The sequence below is a fragment of the Cryptomeria japonica genome, unplaced genomic scaffold (assembly GCF_030272615.1).
Source record: "Cryptomeria japonica unplaced genomic scaffold, Sugi_1.0 HiC_scaffold_143, whole genome shotgun sequence".
Taxonomy (NCBI): Eukaryota; Viridiplantae; Streptophyta; class Pinopsida; order Cupressales; family Cupressaceae; genus Cryptomeria; species Cryptomeria japonica.
The window spans coordinates 66,184-81,499 of NW_026728965.1; positions in this window are offsets into that span (position 1 = coordinate 66,184).

A 15,316-nucleotide genomic window follows, 5' to 3' on the forward strand; every position below is an offset into this window, starting at 1 on the left:
AGATGAGGCATGGTTAGTTAAAAGGATTGACGGTCCTGGTTGAAGTTAAAGGCCAGGTGATTTGAGTTTGATCTAACGCTTGGCATAGCCTCGCGAAGGAAAAGTGCATGACTGTTAAAGTCCACGAAGTGGCGGAAAGGAGGTAGGGCCCAACCCTAAAGCAAAGAGATCAAATGGAGACAAAAGCAATGTAAGTTCTCATAATCCAACGGCTAGCGTTGTTTTGTGAAACAAAAAAGAACAAGTTTTATATTCAGTGAAATAGCGAAAGAGTGAAACAGAGGAAAGACTTAGAGAAATTATGACCCGTTGGAGCGAGTTTTGAATTCAATTTGGCAAATTCAATTCTAAAAAGAAATCCGAAGCATGCGGAGTTAATTTCTAAAACTTAAATGCCAACTTGTCCTGTCAAGTCCCCATCAACTTGATCGCTAAGTATTGCTTCATCGAAGTTTGTTGCAGAGTGAATTGTTGCAGAGTGAATTGTTGTAGGGCAATTTTCTTAAGGCAAATAATCAGGTTTCTTGTGCCATTCTTGATAACTCTTGGTTTGTTCTCAAATACTGCTGTGTGAATTACTTCATTGGAGTTCTGTGCTAGCTTCTAGTGGTATAATTGTTTGACCAGATTGGCACCCAGAAGAGAATTAATAGGGAAGGTGAATTACCAGGACCAAAATATCTGTGATGATTTTTTAGAGAAATTAACCATGTCCACCAATGCTAGGGCTAAGGCCAAAGAGCTAGTACCCAAGAACCCTCATCTAAAAATTGGAGATGGCCTCTATGATAAGGGTAATTGGTTGAGGGACCTTGAAATAGGATTGTCAGGCTTAGGACTATTCAAAGTCGGTTTTGGGCAAAGGAATTCCTTAACCCCTTTGAATGGCATACACGAATAGGATGTAGGAAAGCTTGTGGTCCCAGGTGTTTTTATGGATGTAGATCTATTAGCCCTGATTGCACATAATTATGACCCTGTGGCAAGATGCATCAAGAACATAAAGGGATCAGTCTTGATTGAGATAAACAAAGATGAATTTAGGAAAGTGTTTAAACTTAGCGAGTCCTCCAATTAGTTAGAGCATATTGATTTTGAGTTGCTAGCCTAGGTTTACAACACACAAAGGGATCATCTTAGAAGTGGCCCATTGAATGAATTCTTTGTAAAGGTAGGGGGTTAACAGTTGTAGGCCTCAAGACAATGGAATCATTCTCTATCAACTTATTTACTCTGAGAGCTAAGGGTATGTATTGGATATTATGCCAGATCTTTGGAGAGGATGCTAAAAAGAATATGCCAACCCATTATATGTTAATGATTGCACAAATTCTAAACCCCTCCCTAGCAATAACATTTGATTATGCCTCATACCTTGCTGATGCAATTCATAAAGGGCTAGTTGGGATAAAAAATGGTAAGGTGGATAGGCCATTTGGATGGTACTCCATGTTAATGCATATGTTTCTATTCAGAGGGGCTGATTATTTTGGAAAAGAGATGGACCTATCAAGGATAAAGATGAGATAGTAGTGCAATTATGAAGTACTATTCTATCTTGGGATAGATAGGATGCAAGTTATCTAAAGTTTGATAGATGTTTTGCATCTAAAATTAAGATTCTTCTATGCAGAGAAAACCGTATTATTCCTAAGGCTCTTTTGGAGTTTCTCAAACCAAAGGAATTTGGAGAGGATATCAAGATTGTTCGCAATTGGGGAGACATATATTGGTACCATGTGTCTAATATTTTTAGAGTGTTTGTATTTAGAGGCACCCCCTATTTACTACCCTATTAGGTCCCACTGAAGATAGGGATTGCAAAAGTCCCGAGACAAATTGGGGGAGTGCAAGAAGCAGAGCTAACCAATAGAGGTAAAGGGACTATTTCCCCAATTGTTACCATAGCTCACCATTTTGTGATCACTAAGGGTGGATGGAATTTTTTTAAAGAATTCTTTAAGCCATATAGGTTGTCCACTATAGTTCAAGATGTGTAGACCCCGAAGACTTCTTCAACGACATGTTCAAAAAAAGAGTAGTGTGTAGAGGTAGGCCTCATCAATTTCAGTTCCCAAAAGATTTTATTAGAAATGAATTTAGCTTAGATGAGCAGGAATTGAGGAAAGAGAAGTAGGTTGCATATAAGAAATCCCTTGATTTTATCTATCAATTTGACACTAGCTATGATCCTCTCTCTAGCTTCAACCCATTTGAGGATATAATAAATTTCCCAATTCTTTATTTGAAGACCTCATGCAGACCTTAAAAGAAAAGAGGGAGGCCATAATGCAAAATGATCCTGATAAGGCTAAGATGGTATTGGCTAAGCCTGCCTTTGCTACAGATATCCCACCTGGTGACTATGTAGTGCACAAAATGTCTAAGTACACTATGATGATGCCAGTCATAGCTGAGCCTTCCACTTAGAAAGGGAAGAGGAAAATTGAAGATGTCATTGATATTCAGGATTCCCCTAAGAGGCAAAGAGTGGGAAAGGAAATTGAAACTGATGAGCCTCAATATTCTCCATCTCAGTCTCCTATCCACATTGGAGATGAACAAGTTGTGGCTGAACAATTATTGTAGCTAGGGAGTCTTGGTGAGATTGCCTATACCTATGAGGAGACCTAAGAGGGGATGCCTAAAGAGCCACCTACTACTGAAATGGATTTGACTGATGGTGAGTTAAAGGGCCAAGAATTGGACCTTACTATTAAGCAAGCTAGTGAAGAATTCCTAGCTGACAGCAATTTTGTCACATCAAAAGCATTTATACAATTTGTATGGAAACAAAACATGGAGCACTTCAAGGTCAGATGTGAATAGAGGAAAAGTGAACAGGCTCTCAAAAATACAACTCAGGTAGAAGAAGAAATAAAGCAAGAAATGATGGAAGAATTCAAGATAATCACCCCTGAGAAAGGAAGAGAGATGGTAGCAAAGGCTGGTGTGTTGACTCTCCCTGAATGGGATATAGCTGATGCCTTAGTGCTTGATGTAGTGAGGAAAGAAACAAAGCCTATGGAAGGAGTGACATTTAGCAAGGATATCTTTACTCTTGTCATGTGGTCATTAAAGAAGAATGACAACAAAAGAAGGAAGAATGCATCAGATTCTAGCCTCTTAGGAGGCATGATAGTTAAAAGAGTCCAAGACACAGGGTAGTTGAAGCAGCTAGCACAGTACTAGAGACAACAAAGTGTAATGTGGCAGTAGTAGAGAAAGAGGCACAAGAAAAGGCTAATCTCTAATTGAAGTTGGAGACTATTTTAAAAGATTACAATGATGCTAAAGAAGGAATAGCCAACAGAGACATCATTATTGCCAGACTCCAGAGTCAACAGGTAGTTCAACATTATCCAGGTGAATCTTCTACACTCATGATAGCCTCCTCTCCAGCAAGACCCCCTCCTACTAGTCCCATCATTGAATACCCCCCTTCTCCTATGCGTTCTAGTTCCCAATTACCTGAAAATGTCCAACATGAGTTGGAAAAGTTGAAACAAGCTTAGACCTTGTAAGCAAAAAAATATGAGGAGAAGGTGAAGGCCACCATTTTAAAGTTTGTTGACTTAGTCAAAACCTCCAATGTATACATAAATATGAAGAGGATTCTTGAGATTTTGATCAAATTCAAAGAAGAAGAAGCCAATTTGGAACCAGTCTTGAATAAGTGGGTGCCTAGAGGTAAGGATTTATAGCTCATGTGTTCCTCCCATGCAGAGGCAAAAGAGAATGATAATCTTAGGTCCATATGTGAGTTTATAAAAGAGATGAATATTCTTTCAGTGGAAAGAATAGGTATAAAAAGAAAAGCCCAACTTTATAGAAAAGAATATTCAGATCATAAATTTGAAATATTTCCAGGAGGTTTCATTGGTCCTGTTTATCTAAAGGAAGAGAAGACATGGCTAAAGGAGGTGGACCACAATTTGTCCCTAAGGATGAATTAGATTATTAATACTGATGCCAAATCCTTATTTGTCCAAACAATTGAGGAAATTGAAAAAGTGAAATCTCATTATGGTTTCATAGAAATAGAGATTGGGCATATACGAGTCACTTGGAAGTGACCAAAAGATATGGAACAGAAGGTTGCTAGTTTTACTTGGCCTAGTGATGATGTGTATCAGGAGTGGAAAGATAATTATACAGGACAGAAAGAAGATGCTCGGGAGAAGTTACAAGAGGTTGCAATAGAACAACAAGCAAAGGAAGCTGTAGATGTTGAAAAGGACTTATAACTGCTTCTTGGAAAAGAACTCTTGTTTGTAACAAACTTTCTTTTGAAAGGTCCAAAGCTTGTATGCATCCATGATATTATAAATGGATACCAGTAAATCTAAAAAAAGGGATTGCAAGAATTTGTAAGAAAACTCTGCACAAATATATCTGGGATTTTCTAGTCTTATGGAGAATACTCTAAGTTTTGTAATATTTTCTCAAAATTAATATTAATATACAGACTATCAACTTTTGAGCCTAAATTTTGTGTTGTCTTCTGGTTTACTTGCAAATATTTACTATTTTCAATATGAGTAATCTAGGGTTATTCATTTGAGGATTGGATTGTAAGGCAGTCTAAATAAAAGAGTTTCTTAGCTTTTCTCTCCAGGAGGGAAATTAAATACGCATGAAGCATTTGTATTAGTGAATTCCTTGTGGGAGATTTTGAATTTGATGAATGCAGTCTAGTTTGATAAGGATAAACTCTTATGTATGTCGGGCATATGTGGGGTTTTATAGAAGCCGAGGTGATTAGATGTGTGGAGATATTTGATTTTGGGAATATTGTTTAAACTTAGATGACTTTGTGGCCTGGATAAGGCACTAGTATCAATTGTGGTTATCTTTTACATATCTTGTAGGTCAACACTGAACATGAGTATAACCTTTCTTTCTTTGTTTCAGTTAGTTTTGAGGCAATAGGATTCATTGGTTTTCGGATTGGTTTACTATGGATCTATCTTTTTAAAAGTGTGAAGACCATTCACATAAGGTATACCTGCCTGAACTTTGGATAAGTTCAAAGTGTAGAAGGTTTATAGAACCTTGTCATATGTTGCTCTGAAGTTTCATTCTCTTTGGTTTCTCTTCTGTAGACAGAGTTTATTATTTTATTGTAAGGGTTTTTAAAGGGAATCAGAATTTGAGAACAACAAGAGTGGTGAATCTGCTAGGGAGAGTCATAGTATGAATCCAAATGTAGATTGGTGTTTTAATAAAATATCCGTGTTTTCTTGATATATTCATTTAAATAAATTTGCCTGATATTTGATACATGATGTTGGTCTAAAGATCTGGAGTATTTTGTTCAAAGCTTGTTTTCATATTTCCCATAGATCTATGGGTGGCAATTATGTTAGTTCAACTAGTCCTTTAAAATAAGAAAATTCTGAAAAGGAAACAAGCATAATGCAAGGAGGAAAGAACACTAGTTCCTTCATGAAGAAACATCCTCGTGAGATGTTGCAAGAGGGGTTACCTGAACAGTCATGAAGGGGTCAAAAGAGATCAGTACTACATGAGCCATCCTAGCATGCTCAATTACATGATTGATGTCAATCTTGATAACTTTAGGATGCAACAAATTTTACCTCAGTTAAAAAATACTGACTCCATTGTGATTGAATTAGAATGACAACAGTATGGTCTATGGCAAATGTATTTTGATGGAGCCTGCTTCAAAGAAGGGTCTAGAGCAGGAGTTCTTTTTGTATCCCCATCAAGTATAACTTTTAAATATTCCTTTTTATTAGGCTTTCAGTGCACAAATAACACTACAGAACAAGAAGTTCTGTTATTGGGGATTGAAGTTGCAAAGAGGCATGGGATACAACTGTTGAAAGTTTTAGGAGATTCAAAATTGGTTGTCTCTCAGGTAAGATCCAATAATGCATAAAAAAATGATAGATTGAAAAGTTATAAGCATGCAGTTTGGGATATTATTGAGCATTTCAGTGCTTTTTCTATTAATTGGATAGAGAGATCTAAGAATATCATGGCAGACTTTTTAGCCAATGTTGCATTGATAGATGATTATGCAACACTAACCGGCATATCAACTGTGGAAATAAAATCTAGGCCTGCCATCCCTGATAATGTTTATAATTAGCAAGTTTTTGCTAATGATGAAGATATTCTTAGGTTCATAAATTGCATTGATGATTATGATGGATAAAAAATTGACTACAATGCATTAGTAGAGGTGATTGACAATAGAGAGACAATATTCGGCAATGACTTGGTTCAGTTGGAAACAAATGAGATATCGAAAGGGTTAGTAGAGCTTGAGGGCATGTTTAGCTATAATGACAGTCACCTGCACCAGCAATCTACTACCAAATTAGAAGAGTTGGAGGAAGTAAACTTAGGGACAAAATTATCCTCTAAGTTGGTTTACATTGGAAAAAACTTGCCTCCTCATGTTAGAACTAATATTATTAATTTATTGAAGAGATACAAGCATGTGTTTTCTTGGTCCTATGAAGATCTAAAGGCATATAGACAAGACCTCTTTTAGCATGAATTTCCTTTAATTCCAGATGCTAAGCCTTTCAGACAAAAGCAAAGACCTATTAATCCCCTGCTAGAAACCAAGATGGAGCAAGAATTGACTAAGCTAAGCGAAGGGGGGATTACTAAACCTATAAGACATTCTTCATGGGTCTCCAATTTGGTCCTAGTTAGAATTAAAAATGGGGACATAAGATTGTGTATTGATTTTAGAAATTTTAATGTTGCTTCCCTAAAGGATAATTATTCTTCTCCCAATATGGAAGCCATGCTACAAAGAGTAACTGGTTGTGATCTTTTGTCAATAATGGATGGTTTCTCAGGGTATAACTAGGTGCTAGTGAAGGAATCTGAGCAATTCAAAACTGCTTTCACCACCCCTTGGGGAACACATGTTTATGTAAGGATGTCATTTGGATTAAAAATTGCTGGAGCTACATTTCAGAGAGCAATGGATGTAGCCTTGAAAGAATTTATAAACATCACCATGGTTGTGTACCAAGATGATTTAACATGTTTTTCTAAAAAGGGTGATGACCACTATGGACATTTGGAACAAGTGTTTAGTAAGGCTTTGGAGTTTGGTGTGTCGTTAAACCCCAAGAAATGTCATTTTGTTGTTACTGAAGGGAAGTTACTGGGGTATATTGTCTCTAAGGAAGGGGTAAGAATAGACCCTGAAAGAATTGAAGCAATAAACAATGTGCCTGAACCAAAGAGTGTTAAAGGTATTCAATCTTTTTTAGGGAAAGTTAATTTTGTTAGAAGATTCATTGTAAACTTTGCAGAAGTGGTACAGCCCATTGTTAGACTACTCAAGAAGGATACAAAATTTTGTTGGGATCAAGAAGCTTCAAAAGCCTTTGCTGAGATTAAAAGAGCTATTCAGGAAGCACCTATGTTGAAATCCCCAGATTATAGTAAGCCTTTTTCTTTGTTTTCTTTTGCTTCATATCATATAGTAGCTACAGTGTTGTTGCAAAAGGATAATGAGGGATTTGAACATCCCATAGCTTTCTATAGCAAGTCATTACAAGTAGTATAATTAAGGTATGAGATCATGGAAAAATAGGCATATGCTTTGGTTAAAGCTATTAAGGCTTTTAGGCCATATGTTGTGAATGCACAAGTAGTTTCTTATGTTCCACATGCCGCAGTCAAGGACATTTTGTCCCAATCTGAGGTTATGGGCAAAAGGTGCAGATGGATTAGAAGAATCCAAGAGTTTGGTTTGGAAATAAAAATCACCAAATTGGTTAGAGGCTTAGGCCTGGCCAAGCTTATGGCTGAATCCAATCTTCTTGGTGTTGAAATAAACAATGTTGAGGTTGAAAACATTGTAGTCAATAGCATTGAACAACAATCCTGGTATTCACAAGTAGTACATTTCTTGAGAGATGCTACATTTTTAGAGGGGATGACTCATAATCAAAACAGGACATTAAAGCTTAAGTCACAAAAATATGTTCTCATTCAAGGTGACCTTTTTACGAGAAATAGAGATGGAGAATTTTTAATGTGTTTGGATGAATTCCAGGCCAAGAAAGTGTTTATTCAAATGCGTGATGGAGTATGTAGAGGTCATTACTCTGCTAAGACAACTGGTGGAAAGATAGTCAAGGTTGGGTATTATTGGCCTACCTTATTTAAAGATGCTCATGAACATGTTAGGAAATGTGACCCATGCCAAAGGTTTTCATACAGGCTAAAATATGAGGGAGCTTTATCTTTAGATCCGGTCACAGTGGAAGCCCCTTTTGTCCAGTGGGGTATTGATTTTATTGGAGAAATTGTTGAAAGGTCAGGGAGAGGCCACATGTGGATCATAGTAGCAACTGACTATTTTACTAAATGGATCGAAGCCATACACACCAGGAGCGCTACAAGTAAAGTTGTCATCGATTTCCTGATAGATAATGTTATAACTAGGTTTGGAGTCCCTACAAAATTAGTAATGGATAATGCTATGAGTTTTAGGTCTAAAGATTTTGTCACGTTTTGCACTAGTCATGGGATAATTATGTCCTACTCTTCACCCTTTCATCCTCAAGGGAATGGACAAGCTAAATCCAGTAATAAAAGCCTCTTGAATATTATTAAGAAAATCTTAGAAGAGAACAAGAGGTCATGGGATCAAAAGTTGAAGATAGCTTTGTGGGCTGATGAAATTACTATCAAGAAGGCAATTGGAATATCTCCTTTTGAACTAGTTTATGGTACAAAAGTTAGAGTGCCAATAAACAATGTTCTCCCAGTATATAAATTCCTGCAAGCTAAAGACATGGAGTTGTCAGAGCTTATGGAGGACCGAATGATTCAGATGGTGGAAGTGGAAGAAATCAGAACTTTGGCCCATAAGAGAAATTTGAAGATCCAATTGTAGTCTAAGTATCTGTTTGACAAAAGGACATCATTGAGAAAGTTTCAAATCGGTGATGTTGTTCTTCAGTGGAATGCAAAAGGACAAGACAAGGGAAAGCATAAGAAGTTTGAGTCATTATGGATTGGCCCCTCTGTGGTCTGTGATGTGAATGGAAAAGACTCATAATTTCTAAAAAATATGAATGATGAAGTATAGGAATTTCAAGTGTATGGACAATTCCTGAAGAATTACTTTTCTTAAAGTTCATGCATAGTAGGTCCTTGTTTGTATATATTTAGGTGTGCTTTAGTGGTTGTTTTTGGGCTTGTGTTTAGGTCTATTTTTCCAGAGTTTTATGAGTTTCTTGTGTTGATCTTGTGATCAGCCATCCCTAGTCTGAGCCGCTATTATCACTATTTTAAAAATGGATGTTCTCAATCAATAATTTGCTAGGTTTTTGAAAATTTTGTGTCTAGTACGCCCATGTTCTTCTAAATTGTTTTAAAACCTAAGGGGTTCAGGGTTTAGGTTTTGAGTCACTTCAATATTTGAGAAAAACCCTTTTGGTTTCTAATTTCGCATTACTTTATTCACTTAAGTGATGGGTCCTTTTATCATAAAAAGTGTTTCCCCTTTGTCATTTTCCTAGGCGGTCCCTTTAAATGTTTTAATTTTTATTCACTTTTAAGTCTGCCTTTTCTAATGTCTGTCGGGCCTTGTAAGCATCATGCAACTTTCTGTTGATCTGATGGCCTGCGTTGATTTAGGACCAAAATGTGCTCGAAAGTTAGCTTGCGTGAAGTAATGAAAGGTGAAAGTGGACCCGGCATATAGGTTTGGACCGAAGCTAAACACCGATCAAGTTTCATCTGATCGGACGGACAGTGTGGTTTCATGAGATCAAGCGAAATGTGTTTTAACCTTCACAAAATGGTGAAAGGGTTTGGCGGGTCCCATAGACAAGCGGTCTTCTTTGGTTAAAGAGTGATTGGGTTGGAAAAGGATCAATGGCTTGCGTTGATTTGCGGCAGGGAGATGCACAAGTTCTACCTTTAGCGAAATAGTGAAAAGGTGGTGGGTCCCGCTAAAGGTGGCAGTGAAGGCGATTGGTCTAGCTAGTGATGATAGAGTAGTAACAAGGCACTCAGTTGGTGGTCTATAGTGGGCCCGAGCAAGGTTGCCATAGAAAGAAGTAAAAAATGAGCACGTTTTTGAGATCTAATAACTCGCCTGAATTCGCGAAGAAATGATTCTAGCAAGTTAGTCTTTGCGAAATGGCGAAAAGGCCGGTGGGCCAAAGGGACAGGTAGGGCATGAAGCTAAAAGCAGACCAAGTTTGTTTTGATCTAACAATTCTCATTGTTTCATGGCTGCAAGCCAAATGAAGAATAATGTTTGCGAAGTCGCAAAAGACAGGTGGAAATCACACAAAGGCGTGACGTGGCATAATAGTTGTCACTTTTTGTAGAGCTTGATAGTGATGTGTCATGTGACACGTGGTTTTAAAAGGTGGTTGAGGGCCCGCCTAGGTGTAACCGATAGTTATGTGGGAATAATAAAGATAACATGTGGCAAATTAAAGGTGGAACCCAAAGAAGTTTCCAAGGATAATCGCCGACTGCCATGTGGCATTTATTAACCAGAGAACAAGTGGGGTAAGTAATCCCCAGATAAAGGGCCCACTTAAAAGTCATTTATATCAAGATTGATCCAACGCTTCTCGTTGTTTCGTGGCCCAAACATGCCCACAGCTTAACTTCAGCAAAATGGTGAAAACTATTAGCCGTCAAGATGAGGCACAGTTAGTTAAAAGTATTGACTGTCCCAGTTGAAGTTAAAGGCTGGGTGATTTGAGTTTGATCTAACGCTTGACATGGCCTCACGAAGGAAAAGTGCACAACTGTTAAAGTCCGCGAAGTGGCGAAAAGGAGGTAGGGCCTAACATTAAAGCAAAGAGATCAAACAGAGATAAAGGCGATGTAAGTTCTTGTGATGCAACGGCCAGCATTGTTTCACGAAAGAAAAAAGCACAGGTTTTATGTTTTGCAAAATAACGAAACAGTGAAACAGAGGAAAGACTTAGAGAAATTATGACCCGTTGGAGCCAATTTTGAATTCAATTTGGAAAATTCAATTCTGAAAAGAAAGCCGAAGCATGCAGAGTTAATTTCTAAAACTTAAATGCCAACTTGTCTTGTTGATTCTGCATCAACTTGATCACTAAGTATTGTTTCACTGAAGTTTGTTGGAAGGCGAATTGTTGTAGGGCGATTTTCTTTAGGCGAATAATCATGTTTTTTGTGCTATTCTTGATAACTCTTGGTTTGTTCTCCAATACTGCTATGTGAATTACTTCATTGGAGGTCTATGCTAGCTTCTAGTGGTATAATTTTTTAACTGGAATGGCACCCAAAAGAGAATTAACAAGGAAGGTGAATTACCAGGACCGAAATATCTGTGATGATTTTTTAGAGCAATTAACCATGTCCACCAATGCTAGGGCTAAGGCCAAAGAGCTAGTACCCAAGAACCCTCATCTAAAAATTGGAGATGGCCTCTATGATAAGGGTAATTGGTTGAGGGACACTGAAATAGGATTGTCAGGCTTAGTACTATTCAAAGTTGATTTTGGGCAGAGGAATTCCCTAGCTCCTTTGAATGGCATATGGGAACAGGATGCAGGAAAGCTTGAGGTCCCAGGTGTTTTTATAGATGTAGATCTATTAGCCCTGATTGCACATAATTATGTCCCTATGGCAAGATGCATCAAGAACATAAAGGGATCAGTCTTGATTGAGATAAACGAAGATGAATTTAGGAAAGTGTTTAAACTTAGTGAGTCCTCCAATTTGTTAGACCATATTTATTTTGAGTCGCTAGCCCAGGTTGACAACACACAAAGGGATAATCTTAGAAGTGGCCCATTGAAAGAATTCTTTTTAAAGATAGGCGGGTTAACAGTTGTAGACCCCAACACAATGGAACCATTCTCTGTCAATTTATTTACTCTAAGAGCTAAGGGTATGTATTGTATATTATGCCATATCTTTGGAGAGGATGCTAAAAAGAATATGCCAACCCATTATATGTTAATGATTGCACAAATTCTAAACCCTTCCCTAGCAATATCATTTGATTATGCCTCATACCTTGTTGATGCAATTCATAAAGGGCTAGTTGGGATAAAAAATGGTAAGGTGGATAGGCCATTTGGATGGTACTCCATGTTAATGCATATGTTTCTGTTCAAAGGGGCTAATTATTTTGGAAAAGAGATGGACCTGGTTAAGGTCAAGGATAAAGAGGAGATGCCAGTGCAATTGTGGAGTACTATTCTATCTTGGAATAGAGAGGATGCAAGTTATCTAAATTTTGATAGATGCTTTGCATCTAAAATTAGGAGTCTTCTATGCAGAGAAAACCCTAGAATTCCTAAGGCTCTTTTGGAGTTTCTTAGACCAAAGGAATTTGTAGAGGATATCAAGATTCTTCACAATTGGGGAGACATATATTTGTACCCCGTGTCTACTATTTTTAGAGTGTTTGGATTTAGAGGCACCCCCTATTTACTACCCTATCAAGTCACATTGAAGATAGGGATTACAGAAGTCCTGAGACAAATTGGGGGAGTGCAAGAAGCAAAGCTAACCAATAGAGGTAAAGGGACTATTTTCCCAACTATTACCATAGCTCACCATTTTGTGATCACTAAGAGTGGATGGAATTTTTTTGAAGAATTCTTTAAGGCATATAGGTTGTCCATTGCAGTGTCAAGATGTGCAAACCCCGAAGACTTCTTCAATGACATGTTCAGAAAAAAGAGCAGTGTGTAGAGGTAGGCCTCATCAATTTCAGTTCCCAGAAGATTTGATTAGAAATGAATTTAGCTTAGATGAGCAGGAATTGAGGAAGGAGAAGTGGGTTGCATATAAGAAAGCCCATGATTTTATCCATCAATTTGACACTAGCTATGATCCTCTCTCTAGATTCAACCCATTTGTGGAGAAAATAAAGTTCCTGATTCTTTATTTTGAAGACCTGATGCAGACATTAAAAGAAAAGAGGGAGGCCATAATGCAAAATAATCTCAATAAGGCTAAGATGGTATTGGCTAATCCTACCTTTGCTACAGATATCCCACCTAGTGACTGTGTAATGCACAAAAGGTCAAAGTACATTGTGATGATGCCAGTGATAGGTGAGGTTTCCACTTTAAAAGGAAAGAAGAAAAATGAAGATGTCATTGATATTCATGATTCCCCTAAGAGGCAAAGAGTGGGAAAGGAAATTGAAATTGATGAGCCTCAATATTCTCCATCTTAGTCTCCTATCTACATTGGAGATGAACAAGCTATGGCTGAACAATTATTGTAGCTAGGGAGTCTTGGTGAGATTGCCTATACCTATGAGGAGACCCAAGAGGGGATGCCTGAAGAGCCACCTACTACTGAAATGGATTTGACTGATGTTGAGTTGAAGGGCCAAGAATTGGACCTTACTATTAAGCAAGCTAGTGAAGAATTCCTAGCTGACAGTAATTTTGTCACATCAGAAGAATTTATGCAGTTTGTATGGAAGCAAAACATGGAGCACTTCAAGGTCAGATGTGAACAGAGGAAAAGTGAATAGTCTCTCAAAAATACAACTCAGTTAGAAGAAGAAATAAAACAAGAAATGATGGAACAATTCAAAACAATCACCCCTTAGAAAGGAAGAGAGATGGTAGCAAAGGCTGGTGTGTTGATTCTCCCTGAATGGGATGTAGCTGATGCCTTAGTTCTTGGTGCAGTGAGGAAAGAAACAAAGCCTATGGAAGGAGTGACATTCAGGAAGGATAATGCTGCTCTTGTCTTGTGGTCATTAAAGAAGAATGACAACAAAAGAAGGGAGAATGCATCAGATTGTAGCCTCTTAGGAGGCATGATAGTTAAAAGAGTCCAAGACATAAGGGCAGTGGAAGCTGCTGGCATAGTACTAGAGACAAAAAAGTTTAATGTGGCAGTAGCAGAGAAAGAGGCACATGAAAAGGCCAATCTCCAATTGAAGTTGGAGACTATTTTAAAATCTTACAATGATGTTAAAGAAGGAATAGCCAACAAAGACAACATAATTGCCAGACTCCAGAGTCAATAGGCAGGTCAACATTATCCAGGTGAATCTTCTACACTCATGATAGCCTCCTCTCTAGCAAGACCCTCTCTTACTAGTCCCATCATTGAATACCCCCCTTCTCCTATGCCTTCTAGTTCCCAATTACCTGAAAATGTCCAACATGAGTTGGAAAAGTTGAAACAAGCTTAGACCTTGTATGCAAACAAATATGAAGAGAAGGTGAAGGCTACCATTTTGAAGTTTGTTGACATAGTCAAAACCTCCAATGTATACATAAATATGAAGAGGATTCTTGAGATTTTGATCAAATTCAAAGAAGAAGAAGCCACTTTGGAACCAATCCTGAATAAGTAGGTGCGTAGAGGTAAGGAGTTAGAGCTCATGTGTTCCTCCCATGCAGATGCAGAAGAGAATGACAATCTTAGGTCCACATGTGTGTGTATAAAAGAGATGAATATTCTTTCAGTGGAAAGAATAGGTATAAAAAGAAAAGCCCCAACTGTATAGAAAAGAATATTCAGATCATAAATTTGAAATATTTCCAGGAGGTTTCATTGGTCCTGTTCAACTAGAGGAAGAGAAGACATGGTTAAAGGAGGTGCACCACAATTTGTCCCTAAGGATCAATCAGATTATTAATACTGATGAAACATCCTTATTTGTCCAAACAATTGAGGAAATTGAAAAAGTGAAATCTCATTATGGTTTCATAGAAACAGAGATTGGGCATATACGAGTCACTTGGAAGTGGCTAGAAGATATGAAACAAAAGGTTGCTAGTTTTACATGGCCTAGTAATGATGTGTATCACGAGTGGAAAGATAATTATATGGGATAGAAAGAAGATGCTCAGGAGTAGTTACAAGAGGTTTCAATAGAACAACAAGTAGAGGAAGCCACAGATGCTGAAAAGGACTTATAACTGCTTCTTGGAAAGGAACTCTTGTTTGTAACAAACTTTCTTGTGAAAGGTTTGAAGCTTGTATGCATCTATGATATTATAAATGGATACCAGGACTTCTAAAAAAAGGAATCACAAGAATTTGTAAGAAAACTCTGCAGAAATATATCTAGGATTTTCTAGTCTTATGGAGAAGACTCTAAGTTTTGTAATATTTTCTCAAAATTAATATCAATATACAGACTATCAACTTTCGAGCCTAAATTTTGTGTTGTCTTCTGGTCTACTTGCAAATATTTACTATTTTCAATATGAGTAATCTAGGGTTATTCATTTGAGGATTGGATTGTAAGGCAGTCTAAATAGAGGCGTTTCTTAGCTTTTCTCTCTAGGAGGGAAATTAAATACGCATGAAGCATTTC